The sequence below is a fragment of the Zea mays genome, chromosome 3 (assembly GCF_902167145.1).
Source record: "Zea mays cultivar B73 chromosome 3, Zm-B73-REFERENCE-NAM-5.0, whole genome shotgun sequence".
Lineage (NCBI taxonomy): Eukaryota > Viridiplantae > Streptophyta > Magnoliopsida > Poales > Poaceae > Zea > Zea mays.
This window is the reverse complement of record NC_050098.1, coordinates 143396949-143416099: the sequence shown is the minus strand read 5'-3', so window position 1 is coordinate 143416099 and position 19151 is coordinate 143396949. Positions and strand designations below refer to the sequence as shown.

At 43.4% G+C, this 19151-nt stretch overlaps 3 non-coding genes across 3 annotated transcripts; all 3 read right to left on the bottom strand.

Moving 5' to 3' along the window:
• Positions 1-4898: 4898 nt before the first annotated feature.
• TRNAT-AGU (transfer RNA threonine (anticodon AGU)) lies at positions 4899-4972 on the bottom strand. Its single transcript has one exon. It is a non-coding gene; the product is annotated as a tRNA-Thr (tRNA).
• A 1822-nt stretch (positions 4973-6794) lies between these two features.
• TRNAT-AGU (transfer RNA threonine (anticodon AGU)) lies at positions 6795-6868 on the bottom strand. Its single transcript has one exon. It is a non-coding gene; the product is annotated as a tRNA-Thr (tRNA).
• Positions 6869-18850: 11982 nt separating this feature from the next.
• On the bottom strand, positions 18851-18924 carry TRNAT-AGU (transfer RNA threonine (anticodon AGU)). Its single transcript has one exon. It is a non-coding gene; the product is annotated as a tRNA-Thr (tRNA).
• Positions 18925-19151: the final 227 nt, after the last annotated feature.

The following is a 19151-nucleotide window of genomic DNA, read 5'->3' as shown; positions in this document are numbered from 1 at the left end:
GAAAAGGTTCATCAAGAAGAGGCGTGTGATCAAGGGGGAGCACAAGATGATCATGTTATGGAGAAAGAAGCACCTCAAGCCCCTCCAACTCAAGTTCGAGCGACGATTCAAAGGAATCATCCCGTCGACCAGATATTTGGTGATATTAGCAAGGGAGTAACTACTCGCTCTAGACTAGTTAATTTTTGTGAGCATTACTCTTTTGTCTCTTCTATTGAGCCTTTCAGGGTAGAAGAGGCCTTGCTAGATCCAGACTGGGTGTTGGCCATGCAGGAGGAGCTCAATAATTTCAAGAGAAATGAAGTTTGGACACTGGTGCCACGTCCCAAGCAAAACGTTGTGGGAACCAAGTGGGTGTTCTGCAACAAACAAGACGAGCACGGAGTGGTGACAAGGAACAAGGCTAGACTTGTGGCAAAAGGTTATGCCCAAGTCGCAGGTTTGGACTTTGAGGAGACTTTTGCTCCTGTGGCTAGGCTAGAGTCAATTCGCATATTGTTAGCCTATGCCGCTCACCATTCTTTTAGGTTGTTCAAATGGACGTGAAGAGCGCTTTCCTCAACAGGCCAATCAAGGAGGAGGTGTACGTGGAGCAACCCCCTGGATTTGAGGATGAACGGTACCCCGACCACGTGTGTAAGCTCTCTAAGGCGCTCTATGGACTTAAGCAAGCCCCAAGAGCATGGTATGAATGCCTTGGAGACTTTTTAATTGCTAATGCTTTCAAAGTTGGGAAAGCCGATCCGACTTTATTCACTAAGACTTGTGATGGTGACTTATTTGTGTGCCAAAATTATGTCAATGACATAATATTTGGTTCTACTAACCAAAAGTCTTGTGAAGAGTTTAGCAGGGTGATGACTCAAAAGTTTGAAATGTCGATGATGGGTGAGTTGAACTACTTCCTTGGGTTCCAAGTGAAGCAACTCAAGGACGGCACTTTCATCACCCAAACGAAGTACACGCAAGACTTGATCAAGCGGTTTGGGATGAAGGACGCCAAACCCGCAAAGACTCCAATGGGAACTGACGGAGACGTCGACCTCAACAAAGGAGGTAAGTCCGTTGATCAAAAAGCATACCGGTCTATGATAGGTTCCTTACTTATGTGCTAGTAGACCGGATATTATGCTTAGTGTATGCATGTGTGCTAGATTTCAATCCGATCCAAGGGAGTGTCACCTAGTGGTCGTGAAGCGAATTCTTAGATATTTAGTTGCTATGCCTTGTTTCGGGATCTGGTATCCAAAGGGGTCTACCTTTGACTTAATTGGATATTCAGACTCCGATTATGCTGGATGCAAGGTCGATAGGAAGAGTACATCAGGGACGTGCCAATTCTTAGGAAGGTCCCTGGTGTCTTGGAGTTCTAAGAAACAAACTTCCATTGCCCTATCCACCGCTGAGGTCGAGTATGTTGCCGCAGGTCAGTGTTGCGCGCAACTACTTTGGATGAGGCAAACCCTCCGGGACTTTGGCTACAATCTGAGCAAAGTCCCACTCCTATGTGATAATGAGAGTGCAATCCGCATGGCGGATAATCCTATTGAACACAGCCGCACAAAGCACATAGACATCCGACATCACTTTTTGAGAGACCACCAGCAAAAGGGAGATGTTGAAGTGTTTTATGTTAGCACCGAGAACCAGCTAGCCAATATCTTTACCAAGCCTTTAGATGAAAAGACCTTTTGCAGGCTGCGTAGTGAGCTAAATGTCTTAGATTCGCGGAACTTGGATTGATTTGTAGCATACATGTGTCTTATGCTTTGATCATGTTCTTTTATGCATATTGTTGTTTATTTATGGTGCTCAAGTTGTACAAACACTCCTCGGACCTCAAAAGTCCATGTGTGAGTGATGCACATATTTAGGGGGAGATGTGCTACGACTTGACCCTTTGAGACTAACCGTGTGCTTGAGTTTACTTGATTTAGTCTCAAAGGTGGATTGAAAGGAAAAGGTGAACTTGGACCATGCAAGACTTCCACTACACTCCGATGAGAGGGTAACTCACTCCAAGTTCATCTCCATATTATTATTGCCTTTTTACTCTTATTTGAAGATTTTGGTGAGGCAATGGGGTTTAAGGGCCAAAAATGATCCCGTTTTGGTGCTTGATGCCAAAGGGGGAGAAGTTAAGGGCCAAAGCAACAAATGGATTAGCTACCACTTGAGAATTTTGAAAATAGTAGAGTTAGGACTTTTGATTTGCCAAAATTCTAAATGTCTCTTTTTGTCAAAAGTTGGTCTCTTGTGGGGAGAATGTTTGATTATGGGAAAAAGGGGGAGTTTTTGAATCTTTGATCAATTTCTCTTGGAATACCTTTCTCTATGTCTCAACAAGTGAATTTGACTTAGAGATGGGAAATTGAGTTTTACTTGCAAAAACAAATCAAGTGGTGGCAAAGAATAATCCAAATATGCCAAATTTGAATCAAAACAAATTTGTGTTCTCATTTGCATTGATGTTGCACTTCTTTTAGTTGCTTTTTGTTGTGTTGGCATAAATCACCAAAAAGGGGGAGATTGAAAGGGAAATGTGCCCTTGGGCCATTTCTATAAGATTTTGGTGATTAAGTGCCCAACACACATTAAGGGAATGAGTATATGCCAAAGGGTGGACAAAGTGCAAATCAATACAAAGGTATGATTCTAGACTTAGTATATTGGTTTTTGTGTACTAACATATTTGTCTAAGTGCTAGAATCAAAGAAAAGACAATTGGAAAGACTTGGCTCGAGCAGCCAAGACTCTACTCAGTCTGGGTGCACCGGACTGTCCGGTGGTGCACCGGACAGTGTCCGGTGCGCCAGGCTGGCTCTGGGGAAAAGGCCGCTCTCGGGAATTCGTCGGCGGCGTACGGCTAAAATTCACTGGACTGACCGGTGTGCACCGGACTGTTCGATGAGCCAACGGTCGGCTGTGCCAATGGTCGGCCGCGCAATCCGCGCGTGACGCGTGGCCGAGCCAACGGTCAGAAGGGGGCACCGGACTGTCCGGTGTGCACCGGACAGTGTCCGGTGCGCCAACGGCTCCAAATCTTCAACGGTCGACTACGCTAGAACAGGAAAGAGATCTGCACCGGACAGTGTCCGGTGGTGCACCGGACTGTCCGGTGCGCCCGTCGACAGAAGGCAAGATTTTCCTTCCTTGATTGCTCTCAACGGCTCCTAGCTGCCTTGGGGCTATAAAGGGACCCCTAGGCGCATGAAGGAGTACACCAAGCACACTTTGAGCATTCTTGATCATTCACACTTCGTCTTTGCGCATTCGTTTGACATTCTTAGTGATTTGAGCTCCGTTCTAGTGAGAACTTTGTGTTATTCATTTGAGCTCAAGTCTTGGCCGTGTGTGTGTGCGTATTGCTGTGGACTTGTGTGTGTTGCTCATCCCATCCTTACTTCCGTGTTCATTTGTGATCATCGTTTGTAAGGGCGAGAGACTCCAAGTTGTGGAGATTCCTCGCAAACGGAATATAGTGAAAGGAAGAGAAACACTATGGTATTCAAGTGGGTCTTTGGACCACTTGAAAGGGGTTGAGTGCAACCCTCGTCCGTTGGGACGCCACAACGTGGAGTAGGCAAGTGTTGGACTTGGCCGAACCACGGGATAAACCATTGTGCCTCTCTGTGTTGATCTTTTTGTGGTTATTGTGTTTCACAAGAACTCCTCTCTAGCCACTTGGCTTTATTGATCTAACACTTAATCAAGTTTGTGGCTTTAAGATTTAAGTTTTTACAAGATCACCTATTCACCCCCCTCTAGGTGCTCTCAACCTCCAAACACGTCAGAGTTGTAAAATGATATAAATGTGCTCACTCGATTACGAAGAGTCACTATGTAGTAACCGAGGGTAAATTTATAATGCCATATGAAGGTGTATATCTGTTCATATTTATAAATAAATAAACAGTGCCATTGCTATAGAGATCGGGCCCAAAACGTAATGACAAGAGAACATCCGAATGTATAACATCTCCAACTCCGGAGAACCTCCGGAGAACCATAAGCCCTACATCTATAGCATCTCCAACTCTGGAGAACCTCCGAATGTATAACAATGCCGAAACTTACCGGTGAATGTTTTTCTCTGATATTTGATATCCGAAGCTATTTGATCATTGGGTTTGAATGATTGATAAAAATAAACTTCTTAGGAATAATAGGGGGAGCACATGTGGTAGTCATGGTCATGGAGTTGTAAACGAGTCAAGATGTGCTGTGTTTAGACCACTATTACTACTACACAGCTGCCAAAAGAGAAATGAAGGTTGTAGAGCCTCTTATTGAAATTTTGACTGTGTAGTATATATGAGATGTGATTCTGCAAACATTTGCTGCGATGAAAATGCCAATCAAGGTTTGATGTGCAAGTTTGTGTGTCTATTTGGTTTCAGATGGAACAAGAATGAGCAGCAAGTACTGTGCATTCGCCTGACTGCGTCCTTTGCTCCATCATCTGCAACATCTCTCTTTTCTTTAGGCTATCTCCACCACATCTTCTATATCATTCTCTATCACATCCTCTATTTTAAAATTATCTCTTCAAACAGTGCCATCTACAGTTACTTGGCCTCTATTTTAGACACTCTAAGCGACTCGTTCAATATTGGTAGGATTCAACCTTATTTTCTTTTATAAAAATGAAAATACAAACTGTACCTGCAACAAATTATTTTCCAAAGATTCAAAAAAAGAGAGCTGTGCATTGTTTTTCATAGAAACCATCTACAACTATTTGGCCTCTATTTTAGACACTCTAAGCGACTCATTCAATATTGGTAGGATTCAACCTTATTTTCTTTTATAAAAATGAAAATACAAACTGTACCTGCAACAAATTATTTTCCAAAGATTCAAAAAGAGAGAGCTGTGCATTGTTTTTCATAGAAACATGCTTTCGTTGAGAGTTGAACTCAAGACCTCCCGCTTACTAAACGGGTGCTCTAACCAACTGAGCTACGAAAGCTTTTGTGTTTCGGTTTAGTGCTTATTTATTCAATGTTGTTTTTGCCAATGAATTGGCAAAGCATCCCTTGGGATAATGAGAGACCTACCTCTCCGGTCACTGAATGCTACATAAGTCATCATTGACAACCTAAATCACGTTAGTGAGCAGAGGTAGCTAAAGCACAACACGACTCATGCATATCAAGCCATGAAATTCCCCTAATTAGATACTCAGCTCCAATTTATAAGCCATGTTGTCCTTTCTAGATACGAAACTTTTATTATATATCTTAGATATGACGTATATCTAGATATATAATAAAAAACTATATACTTTGACAAGCCATGACGACTTATCAAATGGAATGCATATAGAATTCCCTTCTTTACCATTTTCATATGCACCATACAAGGTCACAAGAAGAGAACTATATCATCTAAGACCTTATGGAAGAAGGCCCTGCAATAGTCTATCTTCGCTTGTTTTTTGATTAACTAATGCAATATAATACAATCCATGACCAAGATGATTAGCATGACAAGTGAAATTCAATATCAGCATTTTTCTTAGGACAATGACCTCAATCAAAAGCCAAGGGCTACAACGCTCAGGGGAGCTTCGAACGTTGAACAAGACGAAGCATCACAGAGCCAAAGAAGAGAGAATCATAGTTTGAGTCTGATTGAAAAAGGCCTCAAAGAAGGAAAGCGAAGAAGACCTCCAAACACGTCAGAGTTGTAAAATGATATAAATGTACTCACTCGATTACGAAGAGTCACTATGTAGTAACCGAGGGTAAATTTATAATGTCATATGAAGGTGTATATCTATTCATATTTATAAATAAATAAACAGTGCCACTGCTATAGAGATCGGGCACAAAACGTAATGACAGGAGAACCTCCGAATGTATAACATCTCCCACTCCGGAGAACCTCCGGAGAACCATAAGCCCTACATCTATAGCTTCTCCAACTCCGGAGAACCTCCGAATGTATAACAATGCCGAAGCTTACCGGTGAATGTTTTTCTCTGATATTTGATATCCGAAGCTATTGGATCATTGGGTTTGAATGATTGATAAAAATAAACTTCTTAGGAATAATGGGGGGGGGAGCACATGTGGTAGTCATGGTCTTGGAGTTGTAAACGAGTCAAGATGTGCTGTGTTTAGACCACTATTACTACTACACAGCTGCCAAAAGAGAAATGAAGGTTGTAGAGCCTCTTATTGAAATTTTGACCGTGTAGTATATATGAGATGTGATTCTGCAAACATTTGCTGCGATGAAAATGCCAATCAAGGTTTGACGTGCAAGTTTGCGTGTCTATTTGGTTTCAGATGGAACAAGAATGAGCAGCAGGTACTGTGCATTCGCCTGACTGCGTCCTTTGTTCCATCATCTGCAACTTCTCTCTTTTCTTTAGGCTATCTCCACCACATCTTCTATATCATTCTCTATCACATCCTCTATTTTAAACTTATCTCTTCAAACAGTGCCATCTACAGTTATTTAGCCTCTATTTTAGACACTCTAAGCGACTCGTTCAATATTGGTAGGATTCAACCTTATTTTCTTTTATAAAAATGAAAATACAAACTGTACCTGCAACAAATTATTTTCCAAAGATTCAAAAAAAGAGAGTTGTGCATTGTTTTTCATAGAAACCATCTACAGTTATTTGGCCTCTATTTTAGACACTCTAAGCGACTCGTTCAATATTGGTAGGATTCAACCTTATTTTCTTTAATAAAAATGAAAATACAAACTGTACCAGCAACAAATTATTTTCCAAAGATTCAAAAAGAGAGAGTTGTGCATTGTTTTTCATAGAAACATGCTTTCGTTGAGAGTTGAACTCAAGACCTCCCGCTTACTAAACGGGTGCTCTAACCAACTGAGGTACGAAAGCTTTTGTGTTTTGGTTTAGTGCTTATTTATTCAATGCTGTTTTTGCCAATGAATTGGCAAAGCATCCCTTGGGATAATGAGAGACCTACCTCTCCGGTCACTGAATGCTACAGAAGTCATCATTGACAACCTAAATCGCGTTAGTGAGCAGAGGTAGCTAAAGCACAACACGACTCATGCATATCAAGCCATGGAATTCCCCTAATTAGATACTCCGCTCCAATTTATAAGCCATGTTGTCCTTTCTAGATACGAAACTTTTATTATACATCTTAGATATGATGTATATCTAGATATATAATAAAAAACTATATACTTTGAGAAGCCATGATGACTTATCAAATGAAATGCATATAGAATTCCCTTCTTTACCATTTTCATATGCACCATACAAGGTCACAAGAAGAGAACTATATCATCTAAGACCTTATGGAAGAAGGCCCTACAACAATCTATCTTCACTTGTTTTTTGATTAACTAATGCAATATAATACAATCCATGACCAAGATGATTAGCATGACAAGTGAAATTCAATATCAGCATTTTCTTAGGACAATGACCTCAATCAAAAGCCAAGGGCTACCACGCTCAGGGGAGCTTGGAACGTTGAACAAGACGAAGCATCACAGAGCCAATGAAGAGTGTAGCATCCCAAAAATTCAAATCCTGAAATTTTCTCAAACTCGCTCTAAATTCAAAATGAATTTCAAATTTCATTTCAAAATGTTTGTTTGCGAGTTGATATCAGCAAATAAAATATAGTGGTCTATATTCTCTCCAAAATCCTCCTCAAATATCCTACAAATGTTTCTCCAGTGATCCCCCTCAATTTCTTTCCAGAAATACCGCCTAGATATTTCTCGAGTAACCCCCTTCAAGTTCTGTCCAGAAATACTGTCCAAATATTCCACAGATATATCTCCAAGTATTTTCCTCTTGAGAAATATCTTCAGAATCATTTTTCAAGTCCCTATAAATATTTTCTTCATAACCTTCCTCATGCTCATACGTATACGTATGCCTCCAGTGTCATACGGTGAGCTCTACAAGCTAATTACACTTATACAAGACAAATACATGGTAACCTCCCACTAATCCTCTCATCCTCCCACTAATCCTCTCATCCCTCCCCCTAATCCCCCCACCATGGCTATAAATAGAGGGGCAAGGGCCTCCTCTCATCCCACCCCAAGCCATTTCATGGCAACTCTCTTCCCCCCCCCCCCCCACACACACCCACTCCATGTTCCACACAAGCACACACTAGCACAAGGATCGTTCGATCGTTCTTCGATCGTTCGTCCCCCTGTTCTTAGTTTGTTCGTTCGTTCGTCCGATCGTTCGATCGTTCGTCCGATCGTTCATGGTTCGTTCGTCTGTTCGTCCGATCGTTCGATCGTTCGTCCGTTCGTTCGTCCAAATGATCTTTTTCCTACCGTTATGCTGCCGAAATTCCGATCGTTCGTTCGTTCGATCATTCGATCGTTCATCGTTCGTTCATAGTTCCTATTCATCGTTCATCGTTCGTTCATAGTCCCTATTCATCGTTCTTCCAGATAATCTTTGTCCTGCCATTATGTTGCCGAAATTCCGATCGTTCGTTCGTTCGATCATTCGATCGTTCATCGTTCGTTCATAGTCCCTATTCATCGTTCATCGTTCGTTCATAGTCCCTATTCATCGTTCTTCTAGATAATCTTTGTCCTGTCGTTATGCTGCCGAAATTCCGATCGTTCGTTCGTACGATCATTCGATCGTTCGTTCGTTCGTTCGTCCAAATAATCTTTTTCTGCCGTTATGCTGCCGAAATTCCGATCGTTCGTTCGTCCGATCATTCGATCGTTCGTCCGTTCGTTCATAGTTCCTATTCATCGTTCATCGGTCGTTCATACGAACTATTCACTATCACTATTCACCATTACTATTCATCGTTACTATTCACATACACTATTCATCATCGTTACTATTTATCATTACTATTCATCATCGTTACTATTCATCGATGATATCTATAATTTCTTTTCCATCGCCACTATTCATCGTTACTGATCATCGTTACTATTCATCGGTCATCTAGTCATCCCAAATTTCAACTACTCATACATCATGTTGTCCAGTCCACCTAAGACCAGCCAGACCCATATTCCAGTCATACGAACTCCGGTGACTGTGATTTTTCTTCCAGTAGGGAACTTCCCATCTGGTCACCCATCCTAGGTTTCTCCAAGTTGAGCACGCTTAACTTTGAGAATCCTTCGAACCAGGCTCCCAAACTCAGATTCCAATAAATCTCGTTTCTAAATTCTTATCAAACTATTCCCTACCCAACCATGTCATCCCTTAAGCATGGTCCATATTCCAGAAAACTCCCAAAATACTCTTGTCCCATATTCTGCCTATAACTCTCATGTTCATACTAAGTCAGACGATTCATTCGTCACTATTCTCACCAACAGTGAACTTCACTGTGCTACACCACATACACCCAGCTATAAATACACCCAGCTACCCTCTCCCTCTCCACACACACTCAACACCCTCAGCCAAGGCAAACACCCCACCCACTCAGTTACTCTGCTCTGCCGGCTACACACATAGTGTCGCTTCGCCTCCAGTCCACCCTCCTGGTAAGCACCTCCGCTCCACCACCAGTAATATCACAACACCACATGACACAGATTCTACTCAAGACTCTACCCATCCATATATCGCTATTCTGACCACTATACTAAATATTTGTTGGTATACTTGCTGGTTTGTATGTTTGCTTGTTCATGTTGCATAGTTATCGGAGCGTTCGTGCCGTCTCGTGGAGGCCAGATCTGCAAGTCTACGCTAGGCGGTGGAGCTAGAATCCAGTTCCGCGAGCTCCCCTTCCCCCTTCGCCGAATAAGCACGGCAAGCTCACTGGATCCCTTTGATGCATAAATTACCTATGTTTTACAACCACAACCCTCAGCCTATTATTTTATGCATAATATGATTTTGAGACAAGTTATTATGGCCACCCAGCCGCTTGCCGCAATCAATCCCTGATATAATTGTTACAAATGATTTGAGGAAAGGTGTGAGTTTTCAAAAGAAAATGCTTTTCAAAATGTGTTTGATGAAGGGTTTTCACCCTTATCACCTTTGAGTAGGGATGATCAAGGAATCCCTGGTTTAGGGGAGGGCCTAAGGTGATGGCTCAGCTGGTTTAGGCGTGAGCAGAAGGATTGTCCCCTCTTATAAGGACCAGTTTGTCATCTTTCACTACCTGTACTCATGATAAGTACAACCACTCGAGACTGTGTGGGCAGTCACTCAATCTGAACTCGTACGGTCCAACCCCAGGGTTATGAAGGCTGGGGAGCACCGGGAGGATAAGGAGGGGGAAAGTTTTGTCCGGTTTGGACATGGCGGTGGCCTGACTCCTTCCGGTATAACTGTTAAGGTTAGGACGTGCGAGGAAAGAAAGAGATTCGGATTCGGATCTCATCGGCCATGAGATCGCAGAGCCGGACTAGTGGGTAAAGTGTACACCTCTGCGTAGAGTTTGAGAACCTATTCGAATAGTCTGTGTCCACAGGAATGGACGAGTCTGGTGTGGTATGTCAATTAGTGTTTGGTTTTTCCAAAAAAAGGGCGTGTTTGAGAAAAGTGGTTTTTAAAAGGACCGGCGGTTGAGCCGTGAGCTATGGTGGACGGAAAGTCCAATAGCTGTTTTTGAAAATGAAAACCAGTGGGAAACTGCTGAGATACCTGGATGGTTTAGTCCAGGGGATTTTGTTATAATACTGAAAAACTTCCTGCTCCTTTTGGAGAGGATGCACTTTGCAAAATACAAAATGTTTTTCAAAACAACCCTGCATAAAATATTGCTGTTTCTGCAAATATCCTGAGCTCTACATATTCCATGCATTATATCTGATTTCCCCATTCCGCGGGTGAAGGTGGGCTGCTGAGTACGTTTGTACTCACCCTTGCTTATTTGTTGTTTTTTCAGAAAAAGGAGATTGGGTAAGAGTTACGACTGTTCCCAACCTTGCCTATGGCTGTTGGACCGCTGAATTTCTTCGCTGCGTATATCGGGCTGCTTCAGCCCCACTCTGATGATATGTCCCGAGTTGTGGACCAACTCTTAAAGTTGTTCGCCACCTTTGTAGGTTTGTCTCGTTTAAGCAGATTTGGTATCATCTGATGTATAAATGTGTTTACTAGCCTCCTGGGACTAGTAATTGTATCACATTTGAGTCCTAGAGGATTGGGGACGCTTCAGGTGGTATCGGAGCTGTTAGGTTGGCCGCAGGACGTAACCCTTAGCCTGATCCAAAAGTTTTTGAGTCCAAACTATTTTCTTAAAAAAATTCTTGCTCGCATCCCTTCATTTCAAAAATGTTTTCCCCCTTTCCTTCTCTCAGAAGTCAGATGGAGGTTCAGTGCCAAACCAGCTTCTGCCAGAATGAAGATGGTTTCCCCAAGTTGCTGAGAGCATGCACAGTCCGCCTCGGAATCAGGAGCCAGCCAGAGTATGATGGTCGTGAGTTCGTCGAGCATGGCACAGAGAAGTGTGTCGTGACTGTATACATTGGATCCAGTCCACACCATGTGGAATGGAGTGTCACTGCTGCTGGGCACAGATTCAAAGACACCTGCCAAGTCGTCGCTCGCAAGGCATTGAGGGCCCTGTGTCAGATCTATGAAGAAGAAGTGGCTGACACTCCGCTCAGATTCTTTCCGCCCTTTCAGAGAAACCGTCCCGCTTGGATGGCCAGGATGCGTGCATTGGAAGGGCAGCAGCTGCTTGAGGATGACCCCACAGTCGTGTACCTCACTGCATACCTGCTCACCCTTGATACACAGTATGATTTCTTGGCTCGGCACCACCGTCAGATGATTGCTCGAGCAGAAGATGCAGAGAAGCTCAACCGTAAGCTCCATGTGGATCTCACCACAGCTCAAGCCCGTGTAGCTGCCTTGGAAAGTCGTGAAGTCATTGCTGTTGAAGCCCTGAAGCAAGCCAAGGATGAGCACATCCAGAAGTTGATGGAGGCCTACTTGGTAACCCATAACCAACGTAGAGCCCTGCGGATCCAAGAGCCTGCTCCATCCAACCCAGTTCAACCCAGGAGAGCTGAAGACCCCCAGATTCTTGAAGGTCACCCGGTCTCTATCAGAGGAGAAAAGAAGGCTTGGGAACTCCCGGAAGGAGCCATAGTCTTGGAAGGAATTCCAGTCTCCCCTCAGGCTATGGATAAGCAAGAGCACCCTGAATCCTCCCAAGATCCCCCGCCAGAGTTGTTTGAGCCCCTCACCATGAAGAAGATTCCAGCACCATCCCTTGAGGTCAAGGAAGAAGCTGCAAGCACCCCGCCAGCACCGCCGCCCTCAGAGGAGCTACAAGAGCCAGTCCCGCTTGAAGAAGAGTTCGACCCTGTCCTGCCATCTCAGTCGCCGCCAGAAGAAGTCATCAACGTCAGCTCCCTCTCGACCCATCCAGGAGATGTCTCAGATTGAAGTTGTGTGCCAGCCCTGCCAGAAGAGAAGTTGTCTGGTCTGAAGTTAGTATGCCCAGTCCTCTGCATGCATTGGGTAGTGAAGTTTTTCTTCACTTTGGCTAGAGCCCTGCATGTATGAGAGTTAATCGTGTAGTCCCGTGCTTTGAAAAACTCTATTTGTGTTGCCCCCTAGGGCATTTCAAAATGAATTTCGCTTGATGTTTTCCTCCCTTTTGAGTGCATATGTGATGCTTTAACGTTAGTGCTCATAAGTTGCATTTAGCATAGTTCTCAATTCAGGAGCCAAGCAATAGTAGTTATGCTTAGCCCCCGAATCTGAGTAGTCCGTGCTTTGGAAAAACTCTATTCTTCCCTTATTCAAAACATTCGATTTGTTTGTGCTTATCATTGCTGAGCTTGTGTGTTTTTTTAAGAAAGGTTTTCTCTAAAAAACATAGATCACAAATTAGATCTAATCCTCACCTTATGCTTCCATTCTCATCTTAACCCATCTCAAGAGAAAAGTGCCTTACCCAAGAAGATACCGGGAAGCTTACCCTTGAAGCCTGGAACAAGCTACAGAAGAAGCCAGTCCAGCCGCTCAGTCAAAAGGACCGACCGTGAGAATCAAAGCACTGCCCCTGAGTCAAAGTAAACAGGAAAAGAGGACAGAAGGAGTTATTACCATACACAGAGGGAAAGATTCTTGGAACCAGAGACCACAAACATCAGGGTCATCGACCCCACCACTCACCCGTGCCCCCCCCACGTGTGCCCGCCTCCATGCGCACTACCACCGCCCCACGCCCCCCTTTGCAGCGCACTACCGCCGCCCACGCCACCTTTGCAGCGCACCCACCGCCACCATCATCGCCAGCAACACCAGGCCCCCCTCCCCTTATCGCACCCGCTGCCGCGTAGCACCTACTCCATCACCACTGCTCCGCAACCGAACACCCCCGCTCGCCTATAAAACCCCCCACCATCTCCCTCAACTCCCATCTCGCTCAAAGCAAAAGCACACTCTAGATAAATCCCCTCTGCCAAATCGCAAGCAACTCCATTTTTCCACTCCCTCGCCCCTAAGATCACAATGCTTGGTGATTCTTGGGTTGAAGACTGTTGTATATGGTTCAACATCTTCAGTTTCCTCCTCTGTATGATGGTAATACTCTTTGATAGAATCCTCGAGTGGGAAGAGCAAAGAGAAAGAAAGAGGCAGTGAAAAGTGAAAAGTGAGAAGAGAAAAGAAGATAGTGAAGAGAAGATGAGAAGAAGGTTGTCCCAGAATCAACCCTGTGTCAGTCATTTCTCCGCAGCCTGCTCAAGCAGCAACAGGAGAAGAAGGCCCTGTAACACCTTTGTTATGAGGTACTTCAAGGAGTTCAAATCCCCAAGATTCAAGAGATCTACCCTCATTCATTTTAAGTGGGGTAGTGTTCCAATAAGGTTCCTGTCATGGAGAAAAATAAGAAGGCCTATAGCAAGCTTGTGAAGGACCAGATCATCCAAGCATATAAGTTCCTGGATGAGAAGTGGTCACCCAAGTTTTATTGATGAAGCACCAGAAGACCAATCAAGGAAGGAATCCATGTGGGAGTTCGCAAGAGGAAGGTTTGCGTGTCGGCATCAATGCTTCTTCAATAAGCTAGCTGCCAAGCGAAACCTAGAAGCCTGAAGATGATTCTTTGAGTAGCCAGAATCAGCGTTTGCAATCAGCAACCAGATGCTCCTCAAAGACCAGATTTTGTTGAAGTTCCATCTCCTCGAAGAGTTGCAAAGTGAAGATATGTAGCTGAAGTAAAGCTATACCCATAACCCTTCTAAGCCGAATCTCGAGGACGAGATTCCTTTTAAGTGGGGTAGATTTGTAGCATCCCAAAAATTCAAATCCTGAAATTTTCTCAAACTCGCTCTAAATTCAAAATGAATTTCAAATTTCATTTCAAAATGTTTGTTTGCGAGTTGATATCAGCAAATAAAATATAGTGGTCTATATTCTCTCCAAAATCCTCCTCAAATATCCTACAAATGTTTCTCCAGTGATCCCCCTCAATTTCTTTCCAGAAATACCGCCTAGATATTTCTCGAGTAACCCCCTTCAAGTTCTGTCCAGAAATACTGTCCAAATATTCCACAGATATATCTCCAAGTATTTTCCTCTTGAGAAATATCTTCAGAATCATTTTTCAAGTCCCTATAAATATTTTCTTCATAACCTTCCTCATGCTCATACGTATACGTATGCCTCCAGTGTCATACGGTGAGCTCTACAAGCTAATTACACTTATACAAGACAAATACATGGTAACCTCCCACTAATCCTCTCATCCTCCCACTAATCCTCTCATCCCTCCCCCTAATCCCCCCACCATGGCTATAAATAGAGGGGCAAGGGCCTCCTCTCATCCCACCCCAAGCCATTTCATGGCAACTCTCTTCCCCCCCCACACACACCCACTCCATGTTCCACACAAGCACACACTAGCACAAGGATCGTTCGATCGTTCTTCGATCGTTCGTCCCCCTGTTCTTAGTTTGTTTGTTCGTTCGTCCGATCGTTCGATCGTTCGTCCGATCGTTCATGGTTCGTTCGTCTGTTCGTCCGATCGTTCGATCGTTCGTCCGTTCGTTCGTCCAAATAATCTTTTTCCTACCGTTATGCTGCCGAAATTCCGATCGTTCGTTCGTTCGATCATTCGATCGTTCATCGTTCGTTCATAGTTCCTATTCATCGTTCATTGTTCGTTCATAGTCCCTATTCATCGTTCTTCCAGATAATCTTTGTCCTGCCGTTATGCTGCCGAAATTCCGATCGTTCGTTCGTTCGATCATTCGATCGTTCATCGTTCGTTCATAGTCCCTATTCATCGTTCATCGTTCGTTCATAGTCCCTATTCATCGTTCTTCTAGATAATCTTTGTCCTGTCGTTATGCTGCCGAAATTCCGATCGTTCGTTCGTACGATCATTCGATCGTTCGTCCGTTCGTTCGTCCAAATAATCTTTTTCTGCCGTTATGCTGCCGAAATTCCGATCGTTCGTTCGTCCGATCATTCGATCGTTCGTCCGTTCGTTCATAGTTCCTATTCATCGTTCATCGTTCGTTCATACGAACTATTCACTATCACTATTCACCATTACTATTCACCATTACTATTCATCGTTACTATTCACATACACTATTCATCATCGTTACTATTTACCATTACTATTCATCATCGTTACTATTCATCGATGATATCTATAATTTCTTTTCCATCGCCACTATTCATCGTTACTGATCATCGTTACTATTCATCGGTCATCTAGTCATCCCAAATTTCAACTACTCGTACATCATGTTGTCCAGTCCACCTAAGACCAGCCAGACCCATATTCCAGTCATACGAACTCCGGTGACTGTGATTTTTCTTCCAGTAGGGAACTTCCCATCTGGTCACCCATCCTAGGTTTCTCCAAGTTGAGCACGCTTAACTTTGAGAATCCTTCGAACCAGGCTCCCAAACTCAGATTCCAATAAATCTCGTTTCTAAATTCTTATCAAACTATTCCCTACCTAACCATGTCATCCCTTAAGCATGGTCCATATTCCAGAAAACTCCCAAAATACTCTTGTCCCATATTCTGCCTATAACTCTCCTGTTCATACTAAGTCAGACGATTCATTCGTCACTATTCTCACCAACAGTGAACTTCACTGTGCTACACCACATACACCCAGCTATAAATACACCCAGCTACCCTCTCCCTCTCCACACACACTCAACACCCTCAGCCAAGGCAAACACCCCACCCACTCAGTTACTCTGCTCTGCCGGCTACACACATAGTGTCGCTTCGCCTCCAGTCCACCCTCCTGGTAAGCACCTCCGCTCCACCACCAGTAATATCACAACACCACATGACACAGATTCTACTCAAGACTCTACCCATCCATATATCGCTATTCTGACCACTATACTAAATATTTGTTGGTATACTTGCTGGTTTGTATGTTTGCTTGTTCATGTTGCATAGTTATCGGAGCGTTCGTGCCGTCTCGTGGAGGCCAGATCTGCAAGTCTACGCTAGGCGGTGGAGCTAGAAGCCAGTTCCGCGAGCTCCCCTTCCCCCTTCGTCGAATAAGCACGGCAAGCTCACTGGATCCCTTTGATGCATAAATTACCTATGTTTTACAACCACAACCCTCAGCCTATTATTTTATGCATAATATGATTTTGAGACAAGTTATTATGGCCACCCAGCCGCTTGCCGCAATCAATCCCTGATATAATTGTTACAAATGATTTGAGGAAAGGTGTGAGTTTTCAAAAGAAAATGCTTTTCAAAATGTGTTTGATGAAGGGTTTTCACCCTTATCACCTTTGAGTAGGGATGATCAAGGACTCCCTGGTTTAGGGGAGGGCCTAAGGTGATGGCTCAGCTGGTTTAGGCGTGAGCAGAAGGATTGTCCCCTCTTATAAGGACCGGTTTGTCATCTTTCACTACCTGTACTCATGATAAGTACAACCACTCGAGACTGTGTGGGCAGTCACTCAATCTGAACTCGTACGGTCCAACCCCAGGGTTATGAAGGCTGGGGAGCACCGGGAGGATAAGGAGGGGGAAAGTTTTGTCCGGTTTGGACATGGCGGTGGCCTGACTCCTTCCGGTATAACTGTTAAGGTTAGGACGTGCGAGGAAAGAAAGAGATTCGGATTCGGATCTCATCGGCCATGAGATCGCAGAGCCGGACTAGTGGGTAAAGTGTACACCTCTGCGCAGAGTTTGAGAACCTATTCGAATAGTCTGTGTCCACAGGAATGGACGAGTCTGGTGTGGTATGTCAATTAGTGTTTGGTTTTTCCAAAAAAAGGGTGTGTTTGAGAAAAGTGGTTTTTAAAAGGACCAGCGGTTGAGCCGTGAGCTATGGTGGACGGGAAGTCCAATAGCTGTTTTTGAAAATGAAAACCAGTGGGAAACTGCTGAGATACCTGGATGGTTTAGTCCAGGGGATTTTGTTATAATACTGAAAAACTTCCTGCTCCTTTTGGAGAGGATGCACTTTGCAAAATACAAAATGTTTTTCAAAACAACCCTGCATAAAATATTGCTGTTTCTGCAAATATCCTGAGCTCTACATATTCCATGCATTATATCTGATTTCCCCATTCCGCGGGTGAAGGTGGGCTGCTGAGTACGTTTGTACTCACTCTTGCTTATTTGTTGTTTTTTCAGAAAAAGGAGATCGGGTAAGAGTTACGACTGTTCCCAACCTTGCCTGTGGCTATTGGACCGCTGAATTGCTTCGCTGCGTATATCGGGCTGCTTCAGCCCCACTCTGATGATATGTCCCGAGTTGTGGACCAACTCTTAAAGTTGTTCGCCACCTTTGTAGGTTTGTCTCGTTTAAGCAGATTTGGTATCATCTGATGTATAAATGTGTTTACTAGCCTCCTGGGACTAGTAATTGTATCACATTTGAGTCCCAGAGGATTGGGGACGCTTCAAAGAGAGAATCATAGTTTGAGTGTGATTGAAAAAGGCCTCAAAGAAGGAAAGCGAAGAAGACCTCCAAACACGTCAGAGTTGTAAAATGATATAAATGTACTCACTCGATTACGAAGAGTCACTATGTAGTAACCGAGGGTAAATTTATAATGTCATATGAAGGTGTATATCTGTTCATATTTATAAATAAATAAACAGTGCCACTGCTATAGAGATCAGACCCAAAACGTAATGACAGGAGAACCTCTGAATGTATAACATCTCCAACTCTGGAGAACCTCTGGAGAACCATAAGCCCTACATCTATAGCATCTCCAACTCTGGAGAACCTCCGAATGTATAACAATGCCGAAGCTTACCGGTGAATGTTTTTCTCTGATATTTGATATCCGAAGCTATTTGATCATTGGGTTTGAATGATTGATAAAAATAAACTTCTTAGGAATAATGGGGGGGAGCACATGTGGTAGTCATGGTCTTGGAGTTGTAAACGAGTCAAGATGTGCTGTGTTTAGACCACTATTACTACTACACAGCTGCCAAAAGAGAAATGAAGGTTGTAGAGCCTCTTATTGAAATTTTGACCGTGTAGTATATATGAGATGTGATTCTGCAAACATTTGCTGCGATGAAAATGCCAATCAAGGTTTGACGTGCAAGTTTGCGTGTCTATTTGGTTTCAGATGGAACAAGAATGAGCAGCAGGTACTGTGCATTCGCCTGACTGCGTCCTTTGTTCCATCATCTGCAACTTCTCTCTTTTCTTTAGGCTATCTCCACCACATCTTCTATATCATTCTCTATCACATCCTCTATTTTAAACTTATCTCTTCAAACAGTGCCATCTACAGTTATTTGGCCTCTATTTTAGACACTCTAAGCGACTCGTTCAATATTGGTAGGATTCAACCTTATTTTCTTTTATAAAAATGAAAATACAAACTGTACCTGCAACAAATTATTTTCCAAAGATTCAAAAAAGAGAGAGTTGTGCATTGTTTTTCATAGAAACATGCTTTCATTGAGAGTTGAACTCAAGACCTCCCGCTTACTAAACGGGTGCTCTAACCAACTGAGCTACGAAAGCTTTTGTGTTTCAGTTTAGTGCTTATTTATTCAATGTTGTTTTTGCCAATGAATTGGCAAAGCATCCCTTGGGATAATGAGAGACCTACCTCTCCGGTCACTGAATGCTACATAAGTCATCATTGACAACCTAAATCGCGTTAGTGAGCAGAGGTAGCTAAAACACAACACGACTCATGCATATCAAGCCATGAAATTCCCCTAATTAGATACTCTGCTCCAATTTAT